The sequence below is a fragment of the Apteryx rowi genome, unplaced genomic scaffold (assembly GCF_003343035.1).
Source record: "Apteryx rowi isolate R43461 unplaced genomic scaffold, aptRow1 scaffold_69, whole genome shotgun sequence".
In the NCBI taxonomy this organism is placed as follows: Eukaryota; Metazoa; Chordata; class Aves; order Apterygiformes; family Apterygidae; genus Apteryx; species Apteryx rowi.
The window spans coordinates 3,041,882-3,066,455 of record NW_020450971.1 but is presented as its reverse complement, the minus strand read 5'-3'; positions in this window follow the sequence as shown (position 1 = coordinate 3,066,455).

Genomic DNA, 24,574 nt, shown 5'->3' with positions numbered 1-24,574 from the left:
GACACCTTTTGCTTCCGCTGCCCTACACGGGCGCATAGGTCCTGCGTTTGGCACCCTCTCGGGGAGGGAAGCTGGTGGTGGGGTGCGGGCTGCCGTGAGCGCCGGTGAGAAGCGCCTGGGCGCGTTGTGCCACGCTGGGGCAGCCGGCGGTGCCCATGCTGCCACCAGCGAGCATGCTGTTTGGATTTAATCTGCATGCTGGACCTGACTGACAAACACAGTGGTTAACCAGAGCTAAAGAGAGGATCGTAGGCATAGCTGAGCTAAAGGAGGAACAATGTGAATCTAATTTGACTGGATTGCTAATCATGAGGAATATTTTTCAAACTCTGAATCATTCCCGGGTGGAGGGGTGCAATAGTTGGGAGAAGAGTCTCTACAGGAAGAAAAGTCCCTGCTGCTCAGGGCTGCTTGTCCCTGGTGCAGGGAGAGGTGAGGAGGGTTCAGGATGCACCAGGGCTGTTTGATGCAGAAGAGGGTCTAAGTGCTCGACTTTGGAAAAGAGTGACATAAATCAGCTTTTGTTTCTCGATCCTGTTCTGGAGTCTGAAAGCGCTCACTCTTGCAAGATCTTCCTTTGATATGAGCTATACCCCAGAAAGCTGAGGGTTGCCTCATAGCACCGTGGGCTAGTGAGAAGGGGGTTATCTCCTTTGAGAGAAATGGCCTTGTAAAGGCCTCCCAGGCCTTTACAAATGTGGATCTGTTAAATGTAATGGCAGGGAAGGCACTCCTGGGAATGGGAGTTTGAAGAAACTGAGCTACCTGCTCAGTGTTTTTCAATTTAGCCCATTTATGCTATGAAAAGTAAATTTATCCTATACAGATATAAGGAGAAATAGTGTGAACTTGATTCTGCCCATCTCTCGCTGACAAGATTTGCCTGTCACATACTAAGCTGTAGCGACTGGAGCAAGCCGAACGGCTCTCAAGGAGCTCTTATTTAAGAAATGAGTTCTCCATTTTCTTTTTTGTTTGTTTTTTCCTGTTTGTGAAGGAAGAGTGATTATCCTCAATTTGATGTTGTTTTGGAAATGTGGTAGAGTTATACCTTGTGACAAATCCTTGAGGATTTTAAAACTGAGCTGTATTGCAACCAACAAAACCAATGTCTTTTAAAGCAGGTTTAGTTTCATGATCTGGTTAGATCTATCCAGTTGTTATGCTGCTGGGTATTTTGGATGGGCTCAGTTGCCATCGTGTGCGGTTTTGATCCAAGTTGAGGCTTTTTGTTGTTTGATCCTGTTGATCCCAGGGAAGAGAACTTATGTTGCCGATTTCTTCTCATAATGAGAGCTGCAGAAGCAAGGGCCATGTATTTTGGCTAAGCAAATACCTTGGCCTAACAACAGTTTGGTGTTGTGTGGTTGTTTTTTTTTTTTTTTTTTTTTTTTTAATTGGATTAAAAATTGCTTCTGGAATCAGTTCTGCATGGGAAATGCTCATCCTTGCAGATATGACGCTTACTTTTCAATACTCTCACAATCTGGTTTCAGTGTTTTTCCCCCCCCCCCAGGATTATGCTCTGGGGATGCAAGGACGGGGAAGGCTACACAGTCCAAGTGACTGTGCTGATGTGGGCACTTATGTGCAGCATTTGCCTTTAGTATAGGCCCTGAAAACAGGGCCTGGACTTGGCATTGCTCTTGTGATACCGGTGCCAGCAGTCTGCTTTGGGGTGATTTACTGTGTGGTGCATCTGTAGGCAGAAGATGCCAAAATTAAAGCCATTTGTCTGCCTACCTTTGCCATCTCTCACACACATAGCTTTCAGCTAGAACAGGACTGTAGAAGAACAGGATAAATCTCTGCACCTTCCCATCCTTTATCCCTCTCTGGTTGTGTTTTTTTGTGGAATTGCTTTGCTGTTTAGATGGAAATGTGAAGGGCAGGCTTGACTTCTCACTCCCTGGAGCTGGCGGGACAGTCCCAGGAAGACCTGGCCTCGCAGTGGGTATGGCTGCAGCAGCCCTGCCCCTGCTACGCAGCTAGGCTGGCTGGCTGGCCAGGCCTGCGGGCAGGGTGTGCAGGTGACAAGGCAAGATGTGGGGTTATTTTGTCCTCCCACACAAAACCCCAGAAGCGGGAGCAAATGAAGCAAGGGCACTTCTCAGGCCATGGTGAGGTAAAGTGTTGTGGTAGCTTGTCACCCGCTTGGGTCATGCTGCCTGTGACTGCAGCTTGGAAGGCTGCTTGTCAGGGAGATAAATACGCATCTCACGAACGTGCAGTGTATTCATACTGGCAGGGTTTTCCCACTCTATTAGACCCTTTTGAAAAGGAAGCTGGATGCATTTTGCTCATGCAGCATTTTGGACACCCATGTGGTCCTCATCAGTGCTCTTAACTTTAAAGTAAGTTTTCATTTGTTACTGGGCTTATGTTTCCTTTCCTGAAGAGGGACCCAACACAGAGCTGATGGGAGAGGGATCCTGGATCTCGACCTGGCCTGTTTCCTGCACATGAAGACAAGGGGAGGCTGCAGGCTGAGACGAGGCTCAACAGGGCTGTGTTTTCAGATGAGTCCCACAAGAAAGAACCCTCCAGCCAGGAGCAAGTCCCAGCAGGTCCACAAGGTGTGAAGGATGGTGAGATCCTTGGAAGGTTTTTCTTTGTTTCTTTTTTCCCCTCTCTTATTGCACACAGAAGAATAGGATGGTAGGTCAAATTCCTGCTCTTAGATGCTACTGCTTGGCCAGATGATAAAATTTTTACCTTGCTCCTGGTGCTCAGGGGAAGGGAGCAGATATGGCTGCCTGCTCTGGAGGGGCATGAGTAGTGATGGGGCAGAGGAGAAGGCTCGTGTGCCTTTACCCTTTGTAACATCTACATGGCAGCAGCAACTGTGACCCTAAATTCTGGGAGTAAAGTTCCCAAAGACCTGAAGTGAGTTATTTGGACTGCCTGTATGTCTGTCTGCAGCGGAGCCTACCTAAATAGATCTGTCTGGACACTGCTAGGATTCTGGTTCCTGGCGTATGCCCTGCACAGTGCTTGTTTCAGCTGTTCACAGCTAACTAATTCCTTTTAAGAATGAGTCACTCCTAAATGAGAGGTGACAATGGATGTGCAGACAGCAGGAAGACAGGAGTGAGATAATGAGCATTAGAGAAAGGCTAAACTAAATTGGGAATGAGAGCATAAACTTGCAGCCCTTAAATAGTGCTGCACTAAAAGGATTTTTTTTATTATTTAGAAACATAGTTCCCAGAGAGAGTTTAGGCTTCCTGACCCATAAGTTTGTCTGTGAACTTGTACTGCCTTGCTGGCTCTTGAAGGAGAGGCAAGTTGGCACAGGTTAGGATTTGGTGAGGAGACTCCTAAGGCAACATCGCCCTCCACGTTGACTTGAGAAGTGGCGTCAGTGACTGCAGAAACGATCTCTTCCCTCTCAGTCAGTCTTGCTGTGCTGCAGAGCAGAAGGAAAAGGAAGGGATGGGGCTGCGTACCTGCGTCTTGGCGTTACATCTTGTATGGTGAAATCCCCCATTGGCTTGTGGCTAGACACTGTTCTTGCTCTGCTTTAGAGCCACTGTAAAGTGTAAACAGTTTTCATTAGGGAGGTGACTATACTTCAGTGGAGACGCAAGTCACCCTGGAGTTTGTTTTATACGTTGGTTTAGGGTGGACATTGGCACAAGGTTATTGCCTAAGGCAGGGATTTGCAAAGTGCTGAAGGGAGTTAATTGTCCAAATCCCATTAAAAGGCAATATAATTATAAAATCCCATTAAAATGCAATATAATTATATAGCTTTATTTTAGTTATATTTTGTGTAATGCACTTTTTTTTTGCATGCATCCCTCTTTGTTAAAAGTGCTCAGCAAGACTAATGTCCCTCCTGGTGCTGAAAATTAACCATTTGCTTTTTCTAATTTAATACTGTGAAAAGCAAATGTTCAATTTACTAAAGAAATATTCTATCTCAACTTCATTTATCTGTACCCCCATCCAAAAATCTTTGACATGACTAAAAAGATGAATTACTGCTTTTTTTCCTTTCACCCTCAAGATAAGTGAATCTAAGTTGGGAAGCAGTCAGAAATCTTGAAGTGAAATGAGAACAGGACCTTATAGCTGAAATTGTGGCAGGTAAATGGAAGATTATCTGGTGGGGTTTGTCATATTGGCTTCCTGTGGCTTTCATTCATAATTGAATTAAATGAAATTTAGCTGCATAGTGATAAGACGAGCAGAGAGGGATCTGAATGTTGTCTAGCAGCTATGGGAATAGCAGGGATGGAACTGAAAAAATTTTGCCCATTAATAAATAAAATGGCCCGTGGGGTTTGAGTTTATTAATTTCTTCTCAGTGGAAATGTGAAGCTGGAAGCAGAAGGAGGATGGTGGGAGGGAAAGAGGTTCCTCGAGTGCATAAAGACCATTGAGCCCTCAGTGGATACTTTGGGCTAAAGGTTATTCTGGGGCATTTTCCATATCCTTGGTGAAATGTTGTTTTCAAACTGGTCCCAAACAACAGGATTTAACAATACTGTGATCCATCAGCATCCCAAAGCAGCTTCCCTTGGAGAGTGATTCATTGTGACAGATTGTCAGGGGGATGCTAGCAGTGCAAACAATTACAGGAGCTTGGGTTTTTTGTGGTTTTTTTTTTTTTGGCATTTGTATTTTTACCCCTATTTTCCTTCAGTTCAGAAAAGGTGTTGCTGGTAAGGAAGCTGGGGGGGGAGGGAGGACTGAACTGATAAAAGGGCAGTAGAAGGGATGTCTGCCCCATCACAAAAAAGCGTGGTTTGTAGCATGAGGACTTATTCATTTAGGAAAATATACAGGATTAAAATGAGGTAGCAGGACTCGATTTCTTCTTGTGTTCTGATCTTGGAGACCTCAGAGCAAATGGCTTTAACATTCTTTGCTGATGGTGATGTTTTGTCTCAATGAATGTGGAGCTTTGGAGTTACCTCAATCACAGATAGCAGCTTAGACTGAATTATGACCTGTGCTTGGGTTACCTTTAGCCACTTTTTGTTTAGTTTGTTTTTAAGTGCATCCGGAGCATATGGAGAGGCTGCTGCTTTTTTAAAAAAAAAAAAAAACTGGACAGAAGAGGTTTATTGATGCTTAGGTCCTCTCCTTTTCAGCTCCCTGCATCATCCTTCTCTGAGAGCAATGAAAGCTGTCAAATCTCATTTTACCTCACATTTCCTGTTACTGCAAAGGTCACTTCCCTGACTGGCCTCATTTCTTCCTTGCTGAGGATGTCTCCACTGCCCTCCACCTCCTCTCTCCTGTCAGACACAAATGCCTCATCTTCCCTCCCTGGTCCTACCTGCCTGCTGTCCTGATGGCTGCTCCCAGCCTGCCCAGTGTGAGCACTGCTTATGGCCTGGATGTCCCAGGAAACCAGAGGGCCTGAGGAGCCACTTCATGCTGTTGTTTGGCTTCCACTAGCCTAAAGGGCCATCAGCCCAGTGCAGCTCTCAGTCCAAAGGTCAGTGGTCGTTGACCCTTGCAGTCATGCCCCTATCACACGGCAGCGTGTTCCTCCAAGATCCCCAGTGTCACACTGTTTTCTTCCCTCTTATCCTGYCCCCAAACTGTCTTCCATAGCAGCATCTATTAAATATTAGTCCTCAACTCCTCTTGACAGTGGGCAACACAATTCCCCATGTTTGACTTGTATCTTCCTGTTATTCCTTATGCTCCCTTAGGTGTACCCATGGGTTGTCTCCTGCTCTATACTTGGCTCATCAGCTTGCTGGGGAAGGCTGGCTGTGCTTGTTTGGTGTTCTGGGGCCCTTGCCTGGGAGCTGGGTCTTGCAGATGTTTATTTTAGAGTTGGCTAACAAAGGCGGTGCACTCTTCAGTTATTAAGGACACTCAGCTGTTCTTTCTGTGCAGCATCATCTCAGCTCTTTTGGAACAGGCACTTGCTCCTGCTGAATCACGCTTTCATGTTCTGCACTATTAATTCCCCCTTCTACAATTAATCTTTTAAAATCAAGGGACACTAATATTGGCCCATATTATAATATCACCTCTGTAACATTATGGAGCAAGTATGAGCCACAGGATAGATCCTTAAATGGTATAAGCAGGCATGAGAGGTCCTACATCCTTTTATGTTGTTTGACATTGTGAGCTGGTGAACAGCTCACATAGCTTCTCACAGAGGGATTGATAAAGAGTGTCCCTCTGAGCATTGCAGGACTCATCCTGAACTGCACCACTCAGTGGTGGCTCTGAATCCCTCGGCCATTTTGGGGATGTGAACATGTGCTTGTTGTATGACCCACCTCTTGGGGAGGCTGGCATATATGGGTTGCAGTACGTACCTCAAGATGGAGCTTCCTACTATGTCTTTGGCCTTCATCGCTGTCCTTGTTTGTTTTGACCTGACTGAAGTCTGCCCTCAATCAAACCCAAGTCATCCACTTTGATTCATTTATTTAGTAGTATTTTAACACAACCATGAGTCCTGAAGTTTTATCTAAGGCTGCAGTAGTCTGCTTCACAGTAACAGCACAGCTCTGATCTCAGCAGCATTCAAACCGTCAAGTCTGGGTGCCTTGAGCCAACTGCTAACATAAGGTACTTTCCACCCCTTTCATTGCCCTGTGTAAAATACTCCTGGGCTTCTCCAGAAACCTGATAAAATAGATATCCTCTGCCCTGTGCCTGAAAGTTCCCTGGAGCTGGGCTGTTCTGAACAAAAGCCTGAGCACGTGGGCTGATGGCCCAAATGTGTGGCCATTCTACCTGAGCTGACCAGATACAAAACGGATGAGCTGGATGTATGCTGCATATGCTGAGCTGTGAGTAAAATTAAGGTAATTCAGTGCCCAGACTAATACAGGCAGTCCTCTGGACATGCCCTGGAGAGCAGGGATGCTCTTGGACTGCCCAGCCCATGGCCTCTCCCTTTATAATCAGCTTGATCCCGCCTGAACAGCTGTCTTGGCCCCTGTGTGGCAGTTACGTAGCAGGGCTCAAGGTGTCTCATGTGAACCACTTTGTTTTCTCACTGCTTCTTTATTGCTCTCTATAAGACTTACTGTTGGTAGTTTTGTTGGGAAGAGGTGACCTTCTCTAAAATAGCAGTAAGCAAAAACCTATTGAAAAATGAGTTGTGAATCACTTAATCTTTTTTCACTTGGTGTTTACACAGTAGGGAATTCAGCTTTTGAAATATTTGTGGCTAGACGGCGTGCAGTACTGTGTCTAAGTCCTGTTTTATCTTTTTGCCCATGGTGAAGGCAAAATCCCAGAGCCCTGCTGACTGGTGGCGTAAGAAAGGTCCTGTCGTACTTGGAAATGATTTGAGTCATGCTGCTGTCAGCATCTGAAGAGAGCTGTTGCCAGGCTACTTGACCAGTCGATAACAAATGCTCATTAATCTATTTTCCACTTCTTGATGACAGCTGTGATCGCCTGATCAATTTTATGATTGCCATTTGTGTGATGGTCTCCTGCTGCTTTACTCTGTGTTTCGTTTAAGAAAGAGGAGAGCGAAAATCTCAGAGCCATAACACTGTATTTGCATCCCCCAGGCCTGGGGATGAGGTGGAAATATCACAGATTTTCTTTTATTTTTGCATCAGTTTTCAGGATCAAAATCTCTTGCAGTAATTTCTGTGACAACCCTGAAAGTATAAATATAGAAACCACAGTCAGTTCCCTGGAGACTGAAGGCTTAATATGTGAATAATCTCACCTCCTACTTCATAACAATATCATAGGGGAAAAAGGTGTATAATGCATACCCACTGCCTTGCTTCGACAGTGTCTAGTCTGCTGTGTGAAGTGTGTGTGTGTAAATATTTTAAGGGTAGATCTCAAGTCACCAGTGTGGGAGAGACTACACAAATAAGGTGATATAACTGGATGCTAACACTTGGTAAGGCTTTGAATATGCCCTGCTACCAGGAGCCAAAGCACACTGGGGCCGGGTTGATGGCTTGTGCAGTTAATGCAAGGCATGCTGCTTTCCAGTGTTCGGGAGCATTATGGCTTTTATTATGCCTGTAACTATGCAGTATGCTTAAAAGCACAAGTTATCTATCAAGTAATATTTAAAAAATTGGCACTCTAGCTCAGCTGTCTGCTTGGCAAGCAGCTCTGGACAAGGAAATTATTCTGAAAGTGGCAAAATCCCACTAAACTGTCAAATTATTAGAATAGTTACAGGACTGAAGGTGAGTGCTCCAGACTGCAGAGGCTGAGGCTTTAAGATTAAGGTTGCTTGAGTTGTCTCCCACTTGAATATATCTGTGGGATGCATTGAAGAAAACATTAGTTCAAGTGTGGACCTGAAATGCTGGAGCAAGACTGGCATGCTGCACCTCCTAGGTGTTCCTGGTGGTAGAGGAAAGCTACTCTAGCAAGGCTTTGTACATAGGCACCCGCATCAAAATGAGCTGAACTGTTGAAAACAGTCTCGCATCTCATCAGGATAGCACTGTGTGCTGGCACGGCCAGACCAGTGAGGGATGGAACAACCAGGCACTCTCTCTGGGCTTGGAAAGCCTTAAAGTCCTTATCCCTGTGTCCTGAACTTTTTTCAGTTCGTACAATTGTCCTGGGTATTAGAAATGGGAGACAGGATTTTCCCTCTCTGGGAAGAGCTGCTGTTGGAGATGAGGAAAATCCCCTCTCCAGCTTTGGTGTTGGATCACGTACCATGACAGGTGAAGTGGAGAAGGGACAAGTCTCCTCCTTGGTGATGCCACCCCTTCTTCCCTGGAGCCACGTAGCTCCTCCAGCAAGGCCCAGCTGTGGGGTGGTCAGTCCTGCCCTGAGTTGCCGGAGTTGCTCTTATTCCCCACTGATAATGATCTAACACAGGCAAGGTCCTAGGGGAGTGTTTTGTTTAACTGGGTTAGGAAAAGAGTACAGGGAATGTGTACATATATAGAGGGAGGTTTGTGTCTCTATAATTATATGTGAACAAAATGTATAAATATGTCTATATATAAATGTATATATATGAGTATGTATATGTGTGTATATAATAAAAAGACTCTTTGAGTTGGCCCTAACTTTTTTGTTGTTGCTCACCCATCCAGTAGAGACAGGACTTTGAAGGCTTCCTGACTGGCACTGAATGTGTTTTGTAGTATAGGAACTATTTTATGACTTTGCCTCAGTGTAACAGCATTTCAGAAAGTAGCTCCTTTAGATCAATTCAAATGAGCGTTGCTGCTGAATTAAATGGATGCAAAGGTCAGACAGTGATTCATGTACAGCGCTAATCAACTTCGTGTCTGCTGAACTGCAGATTAGCCTAGTATTGCCTCCTCAGCACCACATGGCAACATGGAAAGCGAAGCAGAAGGTTAGACAAACAGGATTGTTTTGCTTGTGAAGAGCAGTAGCCATCAAGGCCTCGTTGCTGAGAAGAGCTTTCTGTGGATGGAAGCCTAGAAAGATGCACCTGGCTCCTGTGTTTTGGATGCTGGCTGCTTCATCGCAAAGGATTTCAGCTAATCGGCTTTGTACTCTGCTCCCTGTAACCTGCAAATTTTTGTACTTGCCACACTGGTTTCTGGGAGGAGGAAATGGAGAGGGCTTTCTTTAAAAAGTCAGTGAGATGCAATATAAAGACACAGCAAAGTGCTTCAGTTCTGAGTTTTAGGCTATGTAGATATGCTGAAAGGCTGTGAGCAACCACTGAGATCAGAAGTCATGCTTGAGGAACAAATCACTCCCCCAGAGCTCTCTTCATCAGCACATCTCAAGGTGCTTTATAAATGAGCATGCTTTCCAAGTTTCCCCTTTATAGCTGAGGAAACAGGAACTGAGAAGGATGTGGAGCCAGGATCAGCTTGAGCTGTCCTGAGATGCAGCAGGAGAGTTGTCCTTGGAGCCTCCCTACTCCTGCAGGCCCCTTTGTGGAGCTCTGGAAATGGTTAGGTGAAGATGCTGGAGAAGCAGCTGCAGAGAAGTAGCTTCTCCAGGCATCTCTTCTGGGTTGTGTCTATGCCTGGTGTTATGAAGGAGATCAAGCAGGATGGCTATACTAGTTCTTTAAGAATCTGTGTATCTGTTCAAACCTCTGCATGACTCAAGCATCTACCTGTTCTGCAGCCCCTGCTCCTTGGGGAAACCTGCTGTGCTGCTTACCATGCTTGCTGTGGCAGCCTGCTTTCCCCTATGATTTGTCTTGTTAGGCCCACGCTTCCTTTCAGCTCTTTCCAACTCTTCCTACTGCTCTTGTGATCCCACTAAAAGGGAAGTAAGGTGCATCAGCCCTTTTCATGAAGCTCTCCAGGCAATGCTAGAAGTGCCCGCCTTTTGAATCTGGGTTATTGAGTCATGTCTAAGCATCCTGGGGGGAGGCAGCTTGTCTACCTGTTGTTTCTGCAAATTGCCTTCCTCATTGTGAAAATGGTGTTTGCACATTGTGTCATGATGTTTACGCAGCCCAGCCATAGCTCCTCATTCAAATGCCCTCAAATCCAGGCTCTTCCAGATCTCCCCATCTTACATCAGTCCTATAAGGTGACAGTGATCACTTTATAGATCTTGAGGAAGACCCCAGCTGCTTCTCCTGGCCCTTTCTGCAGTGGCCAGGATCCCCAACTGCCTTGTCACTAACTATTTCTCTTTTATTTAACACCCTGTATTTTTCTGAAGGTGTTCTGCCTCATAATCCACCTGCCCCAGGGGACATGTTCTGGTCTCCCTTTCACCCATGGGGGAAGGGACTGAGGAAGTGTGTCATTAAGACTTTCCCATGGAAAGTCTGACTCCCAAATCACATAGGAAATCTAAGGCAGAGCAGGAGTCTGAACACAGGCTTCTCGCCACCCAGCCCAATCTGACTCTTGCTCCACACAGTGAGCCTGCTTGGTTTTACCTCTGAGACTTGAGTTATGACCCTGCTCCTTGAGTCTAGGATTTAGTCATGTCACTTCAAAAAGTTTTGATTGATGGAAAATGAGAAGGAGATTAGAAGATCCTGTAGCGTGTTGACAAATCACCCCATTGATTTATCTGCAATGAAAATCACCCTAAATGAAATACTCTGATTTATCCATCTTCGCTTCATACTTGTAACAGGAAGGACTGATTTAGTGATGTTGAGCCCAGCCATTAATGTATCATGTTCATAAATCATGGTATGTGTGTGTTAAGATGGGATTTATAAATCCCGGTCAGACTTCCTGATTTTTACCCCATAGCTGTGATAATGGACACCTTGAAAGTTTTCTCAGCTCTGTGAAGTAATGTCAGATAAAGGAACACTATTCACTCTACCTTATCAAGGATTTCCTCTCGGAGCTTGTGGATGTCTACACTTTGGAGTTTGGTGATCAGATCAACAACCTCTGGTCCCCCTTTCTCATCCATAAGTCAACAGAAGAGAATGGTAGATGCGGAGAGTCATCTCTGGGAGCATGGGGGTAAAGGGAGAGAGCTGGGCTTTATGCAGCCATCTAATAATGGCTGGTGCTTTTATTACCTGCTGCTTTATGTTTAGTGGATTTGCAGGAGATTGGTATGGGGAAGGGGGAGACATTGAATTTAAAGGGAGCAGGCGTTGCTGCATTCCTTCAATCTGACTTCTTGAATTATTCAAGATGTGGTATTTCACCTTGTAGTTCTCACAATGAGGCTAATAACTTCGTAACTGAACTAAACAACTGTGAAGGGATTTAAGTACCCCTCTGTCCCTGGAAAATTTACTTTCAAATCTGTGCTGCACAGTATGAGTTTTGTGGGATATAAAATACAGCTGTTCCTTTGCCCTGCATAGCTGTGCACTTTCTACCTTTGTCATATCTCACTTTACATCCTTAATGGTCTGTAAGGAGCCAGACTTGGCAAGTCCTGTATTGGAGATGTGCTATTGATGACTTACCATGAGGTGCAAAGTGTGGGAGTTTCTTGTATGTGGCAGCTTCTTTGAAATGAAATGACTCTGTTCACAATTCAGGTAGGCAATGTTATACTCTTAAAATGAAAACTGGCTTTGGCTGCTGAAACAAAGTGGACTTTTAATTAGATTAGGAATTAAACCAAGCTACTCCTGCCCCTGTAAGCTTTTCTCAAAGCTAGCTAATTGCAGATGCTGCCTTGATTATAACAATGGTGGCATGATTGTTAAACCTCTATAACGCATATGATGATGCTTTAAAAATGACCTCCTGTATACTGAGATCTATCAAGTTATTACCGTTTCTGTAGTGTCTAGATTAATTGATCATAAACAGAGCTGCAGGAGAGTTGAGGAAACTATCTAAATTGAATGTTCTCCTGAGACTCATATCTGGACAGGTTGACTGAGTTTCTGTGACTTAACAACCCACTTTCTCCCTAGCCTGCGGTCTGCTCCTGTGTCTGTGATATACAACAGTCGGGGTAGCTGTACAAACCACTCAGTGTAAACGAATACAAATGAACTTTTCATTCCCCTCAGCAGAAGAGCATTCTTGCTGAAAGGGTTGGTAAATATTTGCCTGTTTCTGGGACTCAGCGCTTGCTTGCCTGCTGGTTTGGCAGAGCAGCCCTCGGACGGAGAAGTGCTGTGGGGTCTCTGAAGCAGCCGGGTTTGGTGGTCCACAGAGAGAGCTCCCCAGTCCCAGGGCTGCATTTCAAGCTCTCAGGCACTGATGCTACCCGTGCTGCTGCCTGCCTGCGGCTGACTGCTCAGCTTCCAGATTTCAACAGGCCGGAGCAAGCCTATCAGTCAGACACTTTGTAAAAATAAAGGCTAAAAAGGTAAAAAATTGTCATTAAGAGAAAGCCTTCTCTGAAGAATGAGTTGGATCCATCACTGAATGCTGCTAGCCCTTCTAGCATTTGCTAGAAATATCCATTACTGCAGGGAAATACTCTTCCTCTCCTTTTATTCCTCCGGTTCTCATGATGTCTGGGAGTAGCACCACTTACAGGTCTGCTTTTATCTTTAGGACCTCTCTTGTTCAGCAACTGTAGGAAAATCTGGGACAGTTTTTTACTTAGTGACACTTCAAGCACTAAATGTTGGAGCGAAATCCAACAGATTTTTTTAAATCAGTAGCAAAGTTTTTACTGGCATCAAAAGGGGCAACGTGCCTTCTTTGCTTTCTGTGGTTTCCTGAATAATTCAAACTTTAGGCTAATCCAGTATCCACTGACGCTGTTTAAATTAAATAATGACTTTGTTATATAGCAGCTCTTAGATCTCAGAGCAGATAGGACTGTCATGTTAAGGGTTGGACAAGGAGGTATTGAGCAGCAGACTCTGCTTCAGAGATGTTATGGCCTGAAGTCACAAGTCAGGAGGGTGTTTAGTGCGTGTCAAACTTCTGAGCCCATGAATAGCTCCTGTGACTTCAGTGAGACGACTCACATGCCTAACCTTAAGTGCTGAAATACCCAAGTTCTTCTAAATTAAGACCTGATACAGACAGTCTTTCTTCAGTTTTGGGTTTTCCTCTTTTCTTATAGCCCCTGTCTGGCTGCCCTGACTCCCTCTAAGCCAGTGGAGGGCTGAAGACTGTTGCTGTAGACAGGCTCAGCCAGTGCCATTTTAATCTAATGATGATGGCCTCAAAAATCAAAATATGTAACCCCCCAGAATGTGTTTTCTTGCTTTTGTGAATTTAAGATGGATAATGCTGTTGAGAGGAACACTATACGTGATGGTAAGGCATGACTGTTGGACATTAAAGCTTGGTCTCTTATTGGCTTTTATAACGAAGAGCAGAAATGTGGAGACAATGGGGCCTTATGAAACTGCCCAAGGAATGTAGGGGTGTGCAGGGCTGTTCTGGAGGTTGCACCTTTCCAGCTTCTGGCGCTGCCTGCTGGTTGCTGGGGAGGCTGAGTTAAAACAGTGTGTGGTGGAGAAGACATCTGCACACTGCACTCATCTGCAGAGGGTTATCTTGCCTTCTCTTGTTTTGGTTCTTAGATCAGTCTTAAGATCAAAGGCATTCTGATGGGTATGACAAGCCTGCTGTTCTCCTGTGGAAAACAGAAAACAGCCCGATAAGTTATTTTGCACAACTTTCCACTGTGCCCTGCCTTTTAACTGAGTTTGCTCCTGTGATTAAACTGAAGTAGCTCTTGATCGTATTTTTGGGTGGCTTTTGGCTGCTGCCCTCTGAAAAATGGAAGGAGCTGCCTCCTTTGAGTGACAGCTTGGTCTTTATGGTTCTTTCCCAGGCAGCGTCTCCTCCTTGGTCTCGCCTCTGACCGGATCAAGAAGTTGGCCTTTATTTTTGCTCTGTCAGCCCTGAGAGCTCCACTTGCTGACTCTCCAGTCTGGCCCCTATGTGTCTGAGGTGGCCACCATCTGATTGAGTGTTTTTTTTTCCCCAGTTTTTTTTCCCCATATCTGTGGCCCCTCTGAAGAGGCCTACCTGTTGCTGTCACCTAGCACCAAGCAGACAGGAGCTGAACGGAGGCTTGCACTATTTTTGCTGTGCTGGTTGTTGCCTTGGCTCCCAGTCTCCTCATGCCGCCTTCACTGGTGTGCTACCAGACATGTTGGTTGGAAGTGGTGTCAGACGGGGACTGGTGCCCTCCCTGCCCGTCCATGCTGAATGGGGTCTGATCCTTCAGCATGTGCCTAGAAACTAGTATCATGTACTAATACTGAACCTGCCCTTGATTAACTTCTTCTCTGGGTAGTAGCATGAATGAGAACAGGTACCAGAGCATCTATTGACCAGTGTGAAGATGCATTGCAGTATGTCAGGAGCATGCAAAATGTATTTCTGCTGGCTGGCACTAGGGATAAGGGCAGTTTCTACAAATGGCTAATCAGGGTGGATGAGTAATGGTAAACCTTCCTCTGTCACTTGCATTCTCACTGGGAGCCAGCTGTACTCAAGTAACCCCTCTTGTTCATGAGCACTGAAAGCACCAGTGTGTGCCTTTGCATGCATGTGCTTCGTCTCCAAGTGTATTCATATTCAGGTCTCCTAGTGGTTGGACACCTTGCATTTCTTTCCCATAGAAAATTCTAGCCATTTCCTGACCAGTTTCATGTCACAGGACATTGCAAGCATTTGGCTGTGCTGTAGGTAGAGCCCCTCTGTTGCAGCGTGCAGAAGGTGGGAGCTGGCGTCAGCCCAGCGAGTGTTGCCCTCCGTAGCACTGATGGGTCTTCCAGCAAATCTGCACATGATTCTGCATACCTTCCGCTCTGTGCTGGAGGGGAAACAAAAGGAGAGTGAAAGACAAGACGACAAGAGGAGCACAGCACAGTGGCACTTGAAGGGAATACAAACCTAATTCTGTTGATAWTCCTGTTGGTATATTTGATAAAGGCTTCTATTTCATTTCAAAAGTATTTGGAAAAGAGCAAGGTGACATTAGAGAGACATGGATACCATTTGGAGATGGTGACAGTGGAGATGTATTGGAAGGAGCTATTTGTTTCCTGCACTGGATTTCCTTCTCCTGGCTCCCCTCCATCCATTTCCTTGATTTCTTTTTTCCTTTCAATTTCTTCTTCTTTTTTACATCATGGGGCACATGAAAAATATCATTGCATGCTCCATGCATGTGGGGAGACAAAAATGAGCTCCTTAATGTTTTGGTCATGATAAAGATATTCAGTCATACTGCCAGGCTTTCAGAGGAGGAAATGGAGATCTACTGGCAGAGGAGTCCCTGTTCCTTTAATGATAACATCTGTACAGGGCAACATATCATTCTCCCATTTCAAACCTGGAACACTGAATCCTTAGTTAAGGTACTGAGTGAGGGTCCTTCCTTTTTTAAAGAAAATTAAGCTGCTAGAGTCCTAGCACAGCATATAGAAAATAAACACTTAAAAATAATTTTGCTTGTTTCAGGCCAGTTGGGCTTCCTTATTTCTTTCTCTGCTGTTGTAGAGTCTTATATGTGATTTTTAAGAAATACAGACTTTACCTTCTTTTTTATATTTGCATACTTTCTGCATTCCATGTATCCTGGGCAATAGATTGGAAATTTTGCTGGAGCATACTTGTTGGGGAGCACTCTTTCTTTCAAAAGTTAAGGCTTGAGCCAATTCCTGCATATTCTAGTTCCAGAGACTAAATTTGGAGTCTAAAAAGACTTGAGCACTTCTCTTAACTAGCTGTTTCACTGCAAGAGTTCTTTAGGGTACAGTTATTACAATAGCTTTCCCAGACAGTTTCATGCTGCATCATTGCAGACACTCTACAGAAAAATCCCAAATGGCAACTCATCCAGGAGAGCAGGCGTGGGGCAAGCGTCCATCTCTGATGGAGAAGCACAAGCACTCAGGGAGACTGAATTCAAATTCATGGAGATGCCATGTTTTTCCTCTGGGCATTCCCCCTCTCAGAGCTTGCTGCATTTGTGGCCTAGTTTTAATGAGACATTTTTTGACAGCATGACAGCAGTGGTGAATCTTGACATTTTCCCCTCTTCTTCTTCTTCCCCCCCCCCCACTTTGGTTTTGAGTAGAGCACCCGGTGTAGCAAGGAAGCTTGAGGGTGCCTGAGTTCATCCCCCTCTGACTGCAGGTACCATGTCCTAGAGTCATCTCTGTAAATTCCCAAAGATGGTTAAGGGCTTCTTGCCCCTATTTCTATTGGAAAGCAGTTTCTGCCTCATCCTTCTGAGGGTAGAAACATCTGATGATAGATTATAATTTCCATTCCAAATTTATATATGACTTTTTTTATTCCTGTCAAGAAACATTATAATTTCCAGTCCAGACTCACTTATGGTCTTTTTATTCCTCTTTGTTTATTGCTATTCAATGGTCTTGACAAGTTATTTTCCTTCCTCGGTGTTTGCCTTTGAGTTATTTCTGAATTACAGTGATGACTGCGCTGGCTGGCTGGCTAAGCTACCCTGGGCTGCTCCTAGGGGGAATCTCCCTTATCCTGGTTGTTCTGGCAGTCTCTGTAGTTTCCTGTTTTTTTCAAGTTTGACATGGGCAGTCAGAACAACACAGCCCAATGATAACCCACCAAGACCTTGTGCGTGCTTGTAGCCATGCCAAGAGCTCATCAGACAGCACAGGGAAGATCTTCCTCTTGGTTCCCACTGAGGGGTATTCCTCAGGATCCCACTCCTGATTAATCCTTGATCTCCAGTCTTGTTTTGTCCGGTAGGAAGGACAAATGCAGGAAAACTCACGAATCCTGCAAATCTGCATTGTAGTAGCCTTCAGGTCTAAGCCGCTGTCCTTGGAGGGCCCAATAACGATGAAAACAGCAGAACTAAAGGGCCACAAGGGAGGATGAGATCTGCTTAGCGGTCCTGAGAGCCGCAGAGCTAACTCAGACACCCCGAGGGAAGATGCAGTCCTGGCTTCAGTGTGGCCATGGCAATCTTGCATGGTACAGGACCCTCTGTGCCATCCTGGCTAGTCCAACAGGGAGAAGAGAGATGCCAGCTTTGCACTGAGAAGGCTGCAGGACTCTGGTGCTCTGCTGGTGCAGTGCTCACTGCTCCTTCAGTCTTCACCCTTTTCACTGCCAGTGTCACTAAAGAAGTTATTCTGAAGAATTAACCCTCTGTCCTGGAAGGTAGATAGAAGTCCTCCCCATGTTAGTCACCCAGGCTCCCAAAGAGTCTTATTTATCCTGTTGCTAGAGCACGTTACCAGTACATGAGAGAAAGCCCCACCTCTGTTGCTTCCATGTCAGGTTTTGAAGGATCAGACATGTGCTGTGAAGGGAGGCCCTCACAAGCATAATCTGTAGTCTGGCTGGTTCCCTCAGGTTCTGAATGGTTTAAAATGACTTTGCTCATCACAAGAGCCACATGTGATTTTTCTAAAATTTTTTCCTTGGGGGGGGAGGGAATCACTGAATGCAAAAGTAAAGTGATTCTTTGGAGAGCTAAAGGATGGAATATTGTTTGGAATGGTCCAGGTACCAAAAGTGTTTAAATAGTCTCGCTTCCCTTCCTCAGAGAGGGACAGTTATTACCGCTGGTCCTTTATAACGTCTATTCTGCTTTGTTTAGGGCTCTGCTTCTTTAGCCAGGATGTTCATTTGCAGTAATGAGCGGGACATTTAATTCCAGTATTCATGGGCTGGTTCCGAAGTGTCTGATTATTCATAGATCACAGCAAAAGCTCCAAGACCTGGCTCAAACTAAACAATATCAGAGCAGGATTTGCCAGGCAGCCTGGGTCTGGATGTGTGGCCTCTATGAGCCTTCAGAAAGCATCTGACTTTGTACATGTGACTGTTCAACACAGCTTGCAGAGAGAGCATGAGGGGGAGGCAGAAATGCCTGCCGGGTAGGGCTATCCAGCTGGCAGGAGAACCAGAACAAAACCACAAGGTGGAAAAGAAAGGAAAGGTCTGGGGAAATCTGGCTGTGGGTCTGTAAACATCAGTGAGCGAGGCTCCTGTGCCATTTGAAGGTGTGGGAGATGCAGGTAGCACATAAGAGCTTTGGTGCACCTGTAAGCCACAGGTCAAAATTTCAGTCAGGGTAATAGAGAAATTGATGGTTCTGTGTGGCTTTCTGCCAGCCAAAGATCAGGCCTAATATTTGTTTTCCCAAATAAAAGGGTTCAGTCAATCTCGCAGCCTGCCTGGAGAACAAGAGTGAGACGGATTTTATGCGCGTTCTGTTCATTGCCCAGTGGCCATTCTTTCAGCACGGATCCATGGTTATGTGCCAGAATGATTTCGGCTTGTGTCTGACATAGGAGATCTGACTTGTGGAAGGACTTCAGTGCGGGCTGTCGTTCCTGGAGGACAGGGGAAATCAGGGCATGGCCTTCTTGTTCTCATAGTCTGGAACTGGAAACTCCTTCCAGGTAGGAGCTGATGGCCGGAGGAGAGTGATGTATAAGCCCTCTTCTAAAGCAGAGGGAGGAGGAAAGGGAGAGAAGGCAGGAAGGTCCTGCCAGGTTTTATTCAGCCTGGCTTAATTTGGAGGTGACACTTCATACATCAGTTTAAATTAGCCTATCTCAAAGAGCACCCATCTCAGTGCCTCAGGTGCACTCTTGAGACAGCAGGAGTGGGTGATGGAGCAGCCGGGATGGGCACAGAAGCTGCTGCAGGAGGCCCCGAGCCAAGGTGCTTCCTGGCAGGGCTGCTTTGCCTCCTGATGTGTGTGACTGCATGTGACGACCAGCACGTAGTTCACCTCTCCGGTCTCCTTACTGCGTGTTTCAGCCCAGCGTTCTGGTGTGTTAAGCCCAGGTATGTTGTGCATATGCCACGGTTTTCTGGAATGCTCTTGATTTGAATAAGGCTTAAATAGGAAGCCTGTCTGGTTGCTGAAAGGTTAATGTAGGAGAAAGCTAACACCTGCAGCTGCAGCCTTGTCCCCTCAAATGCAGCTGAATAGCATTTTGGGATGGCGGGGAAATAATTCAGTAAAACCAACCCCTGCTCTGTGGGAGATGAATGAAGCTCAAGTGGAGTGCAGGTCACTTATGCTAATCTGAAGCAAATAGGATTGTGGGACAGGGGAAGAGGGCAAGCCTCCTTTTATGTACAAATCCTATAGGGCAGAGGCTTAGAAAACACTTCATAGTAAACATTTGCGGCGCATCCATGCCATTAACCTTTTCTGAGAGGAGAGAAATAGTGTTTTCCTGCTTCATTTTGTGCAGGTCTCGTATTTTGGTATGTATGCAAAGCCTGCTGGGTGGCAGTGTCTCATACAAATAAGCCTGAAGTGCAGAGGTAGCCATGCAAGCAAAATGGCTTGCCTTTCCCTGCAGCTGCATCTGGACTTTTATCGCAGGAGGAGGGTTGGGGAGAGGAGGAGAGGGAGCCTGGTCCCTAAGGAAGCATCAGGAAGAGAGAAGAAAGCCAGGAACCATCCTCAAATGCCAGCACCGTAGCAGAAAGTGCTGCATCTGTGCTGCAGTGCTACCCTACATTTTTGATGACTTGATGAGTATCCAGTGCTCTGTTTTACTTTTGTTTTGGGAGTGTCCCTGTGCTAACTTGTCACCAATGTGCCACCAGGCACAGAAATATTTATTATGAGCAGCTTATGGCTGCAGGGAACTGTTGGGAGTGAGGTTTGGGAAGAGGAGGTGACCAGCACCTTTTTGAGATCAGGCCCAAAGTGAGTGCAGAAGGTAACACCACCATGAAGTGCAGGCGGGCAGCTTTGCGGAGGTATTGATGGCTGGTACAGGAAGGCTGGGCACGCTATCGTGCTGCTAACGCTCTCCCTCCCAGCAGCACAGTGGTGCTGTGAATCAGGTTTTTTCATGCTAGCTAACATCAATTACTGATACATCTCTATAGCATTGTCCCAGTTATGTCTTTTATATCTCTGAACCCTTTGCAGCCTTCCTTTTATGAGTTAGGGAGGCATCAGGTGCTTACGTTTTCAAGGGGCGAGTCCCTTGTTCTCAGACTGGGCTTTCCCTTCGAGTGCCCCAGGGGTGATTATCTGGCAGCCCAGACTGAGTTTGACTTTCAAGCAGGTGCCTGTAATGGTCTCCTTCAGGTTTGGGAAAAGACGACTTAGGGTTATTGGTTTCTCTGCGTAATTGCAGACAGCCCCAGCTTGGGCTGTCTCCCTGCTTTCAAATGGGTGATTGCAGCCGTGAGAAAGGGCAAACCGTGCAGCCGCAAACTGGCACCATGGCTCGCCAGATCTTCCCTCTTGCTCTTTGATCTCCCTTCCATGCTGAGTAGCGTGCAGCGTGACTGCAATGTGATGCTCTGGCTGTGGACTGCACTGTCATGCCTGGAAACGAATTGCCTCCAAGCCCGCAGTCTATCTCCTGGGCTGTTTCCTGCTAAAACCAGGAAAGATGGGATTTCCACGTGATTGTGAAGCTCAGAGCTCTGGTGAACAGAGAAATCCTCTCTCTCTTTTTCTTCCTTGCTGCTTCTGTTCCCTTCTCTTTTCTCCCATTATATCAAATGCTTTTGGAAACCCTATTTTTAAAGCTATATCCCATCTCATGGCCCACTGCTCACTCAAGCTTAGTAGGAAATGTGACACTGGTTTGAACTGTCTGGCAGACAAGGCAGGGAAGCAAATAGAGCTGTGAACTCCTAAGGGAGAGAGTGGTGGCTCTTACCTTCAGAGTTCACAAATATTTTTTTCCCTTCCTAAGCGTCAAACACTTAGGCGTTTCGGCACGGCCTGTGCGGTGCTGCCTCAGGCACCGCCTCGGTGCTCTGGCTCTGTGGCTCGGTTTCTCCGAGCACTTTCATGTGTCTCAGCATTTCACCTCCAGTCACTTGTGAACTGATTCTGTAGTGGGCTACTTTGGTATTTCATGTGTAACTGTTCATCCACACGTGAAGTGCAGGCGCAGGCTAGAACCCGGCTTGGATCCCTCCTTAGGAGCTGAAAAGGAGATCACGTCCTCCTGCCTGCGCTCATGGCAGCGCTGCCCATACAGAAAGCACGAGTGATGGCAACGGTGGGTTTTGCTAGTGGCTCCCTATCAGACCCTTAAAACTTGCTGAAGGTTAAGCAAGTTAAACTTGTTTTTTTTCCCTGACCAGACAGTCACCCTCTAAAAGCAATCTTTAGACTAAAAGCTCTGTTTATTGTGCTACAGTTTTCCCAGTTGTGTTTTGTGTGTGGAGGTTAAAGCTTTGGTTAAATGTTTCATTTTCATGGCCTGTAGTAAGTTGTTTCCCTTCCCATATTGTCAGGCACGTTGCAGTAATGGAGGTGAGATATCGTAACATAACTAATGTTCTCGTTTCCCCAGCTTCACTGTGATGCAGACTGCACATGATTGCCGCTTGATTTTGCAGGTTTTAATATAATTGCAATTGAACTCTGACCATTACAGGCATGTTGGTGCTGTTTTGCAGTCACTGGGTTTCTTGCTGCTTTGTAGGGCACTTCCAGACTCTAACCCTCCCACCCCCGTGGTTAGAGGCTGCCTTCTAGCTTGTGAGCAACCTTGTCCTGGTCATGAACAAAGAAAGGCAAGATGCAAAGGCTGTCTTTTAATTAGACCACAGTCCAGTTAAGCCAGCTGTGAACACAGCCAGGCAATACAGTGCAACTGCCTTGCTCATTGCCACTTCTCTGGGGGTTTGTTACCTACCTTCCCTGCTCCGTGCGAGGAACCTGGGAGTCAGGAGTTCAGAGCCCTGTTTCTGGCTGTGCTATTGATTCACTTGTGACCTTGTGCAAGTCCCTCTGGGTTTGTTTGTAGGGCCTTAGTTTGCAGGAGAGGTGGAAATGCTTCCCTCACTTCTCAACGCTTATTGTGAGCCCTAATTACCACTTAGAAAGCTAGGGGCTTTGGGCTACAGGGTGCTGCAGAAATATATTGCTATGGGAATACAATTAATAATAACACATGTGGTGCAGGGTTCCCAAACTGCGTATTGCAACAGTTTATTTTCTTGATCTGTTTATTGCCTGCAATCTATGAGTCACCCTATATCTCCTTAATTTTCATTGGATAGTGCTGGAGAAGCCCTGGGCAGGCAACACTTCTATTCTACCTCCTAAAGTACCAACTGAATGGCACAATGGTCCTAGGTTATGGAAAACTATTACTATTGCATCCTGCTGGGCTTTTGGCTGCAGGTTCTCAGCCTTCAGCTCTCCTGTCCTGGCATCGTTCACGAGTGGAGACCATAAACAGATGGGATGTTCTCACCAGCCAGTCTGACCTCCTGCGTAAAATAGACCATAAACTGGTACCCAAAGGCTTCTGCTTCTAGCTCAGTAACTTCTGATTAGGCCAGAATATGTCACTGGATGGACATCCAGTGGGGATGCAGGGCTGTACCTCAGAGGGAATCTACTGCTTCTCTTAGTAAATTTATTTCATTTTGGTCTAAAAATGCTCCCCTTACTTTCCAGCCTTTGTGCTTCTCGTTATGCTTTTCTTTAGTTGGCATTTGAATCTTTAGTTTTAATCTTGGAAATTCTCAGTGCGCAGGTACCTACAGGCTGTGGTTGAGACGCATCTTCACCTTCTTATTACTAAACTATAGACACTGAGCTCATTTCATCTCTCTGCAAGATGGATTATCCGGACTTCAAATCCTGTTTTTTAAATCTTTTTGCTGAACTCTGTAGTTGGACAATGTCCTTTTTAAAGAGTGAGCACCAGAACTGACGCTACAACAGTCTAGTAATGATTGTTAGTTATTCTCATCGTCAGGAGCGTGCCTAACGCAGATGCCTGCCTGGGAGAGTGAGGATCTTGAAGCCTGCTGCTTGGAGGTGGCTCTCTGCAGTGTAAGCATCCTTTTCCAGGCTCCAATTACAAGGTTGCTTCCCATCTTAAGGTGAAAGAGCAAACAGGAGGGGGTGACTGAAGAGAGGGAGGACAGAAGGAAAGAGAGGAGCACTGGGGTGCTGTGATCTCAGGGAAGGCTAATGTCTGTCTGTATAAGGAAAAAAGACTAGCTTGCCTTACAGAGGGTTAATTGCAAGTGTGAGAGGATAAGTGCAGCTCAGTGTCAGGGAGAGCCGTGGAAGGAGAACACAAATGCTGAGCCTACATGGTGCAGAGATGAAGAGGCTCTGCTCTTTCCAGAGCTTATGGCGGGGGGCTTTCTCTGTCTGATCATTTCTCTTGCACTTTCAGCTGTGATATCATCCTCTGTGCTCCAGTCCTTTGCTCTTCATCTTCCAGCAGCCTTCCTGGTGCTTAACTGTTTGATTGGCATGTTCCCACTGTTGCCAGCTCCTCTGATTTTGCTGGACTTCTTCAGAAAGCTCCCATGAGTGTAACTATTGCTCTGATGAATGGGTGCTGTGTGGCTCTCCTTCAGTGGGCAGAGCTCATTAGGCCCATGGGCTCTGCTAGTCTCCTTGCCATTTGGGGAGAAGGAAATAAGCAACAGTGTCCCTCAAGTGGTTTCAACTTGTCACCTCAATGAAATATTCCCTTGAGCAAAGCATGCAGATCTGGAATACCTTGCTCCTCTCTCCCAGGGAAACTGGACAAATTATCAGTGTTTTCACCCAAATGGCTATCACTGTAATTATGCTAGCCCCTTGTAGAGATTAGGGGGTCAGGCTCTCAGCAGACTCAGCAAGACATCTGGGCATCTGAGTCCTGAGGTTTTCTTTGCAGCTGCAATGTGTAGAAACTTAAAGGACCTTGGTGTTCCTGAGGGCCAACTGGTCTTTTGAGGAGGGAGCTAGTATATGTGTACGTTGCATGGAATTTTTTGTGTCTGCCTCTTTTTATCCAGGTAGCAAGAGCAGCACTAGAAATCTCTGAGATCTCAAAAGCTTCCTTAACAGGCATCCTCCAAATTTACCAGGAAAACATGTTCATTTTCTTTAAACAGGCCTTGTAGTAGATTATAGAACAAATGAATCCACCTGATTGATTTCCTTCACCTGATGGGAACAGAGAGGTTGGATATTGGAGAAGGCAGACTTTTCCCCTGTCACCTCACCTGTCACTGAGGTGACAGGAGCCGGTGGTGCCTGCATGCATGGCAGCTGGAGAGCTCTGCACCCCAGAAAGGTGACTTTGTAAAGACAGGTTAATTCACGGAGAAGGTGCCAGTAGATGGCACTCATGAATACCCAGTGCTGTCTCAGGGGTTGCAGGGCCACAATCGCTTCTTTTGAGCATGTGTGGCAGTAGGGCCCTCCCGCAGGCAGCTCAGGAGACCCAGCCAGGCTCATTCACTGCTCGCTCAGGAAGGGGTCCAGCCATGAGGGACGCAACTGTGTGATGGGTGTTGCCAGCACAGCTGAAGGGTTCTTG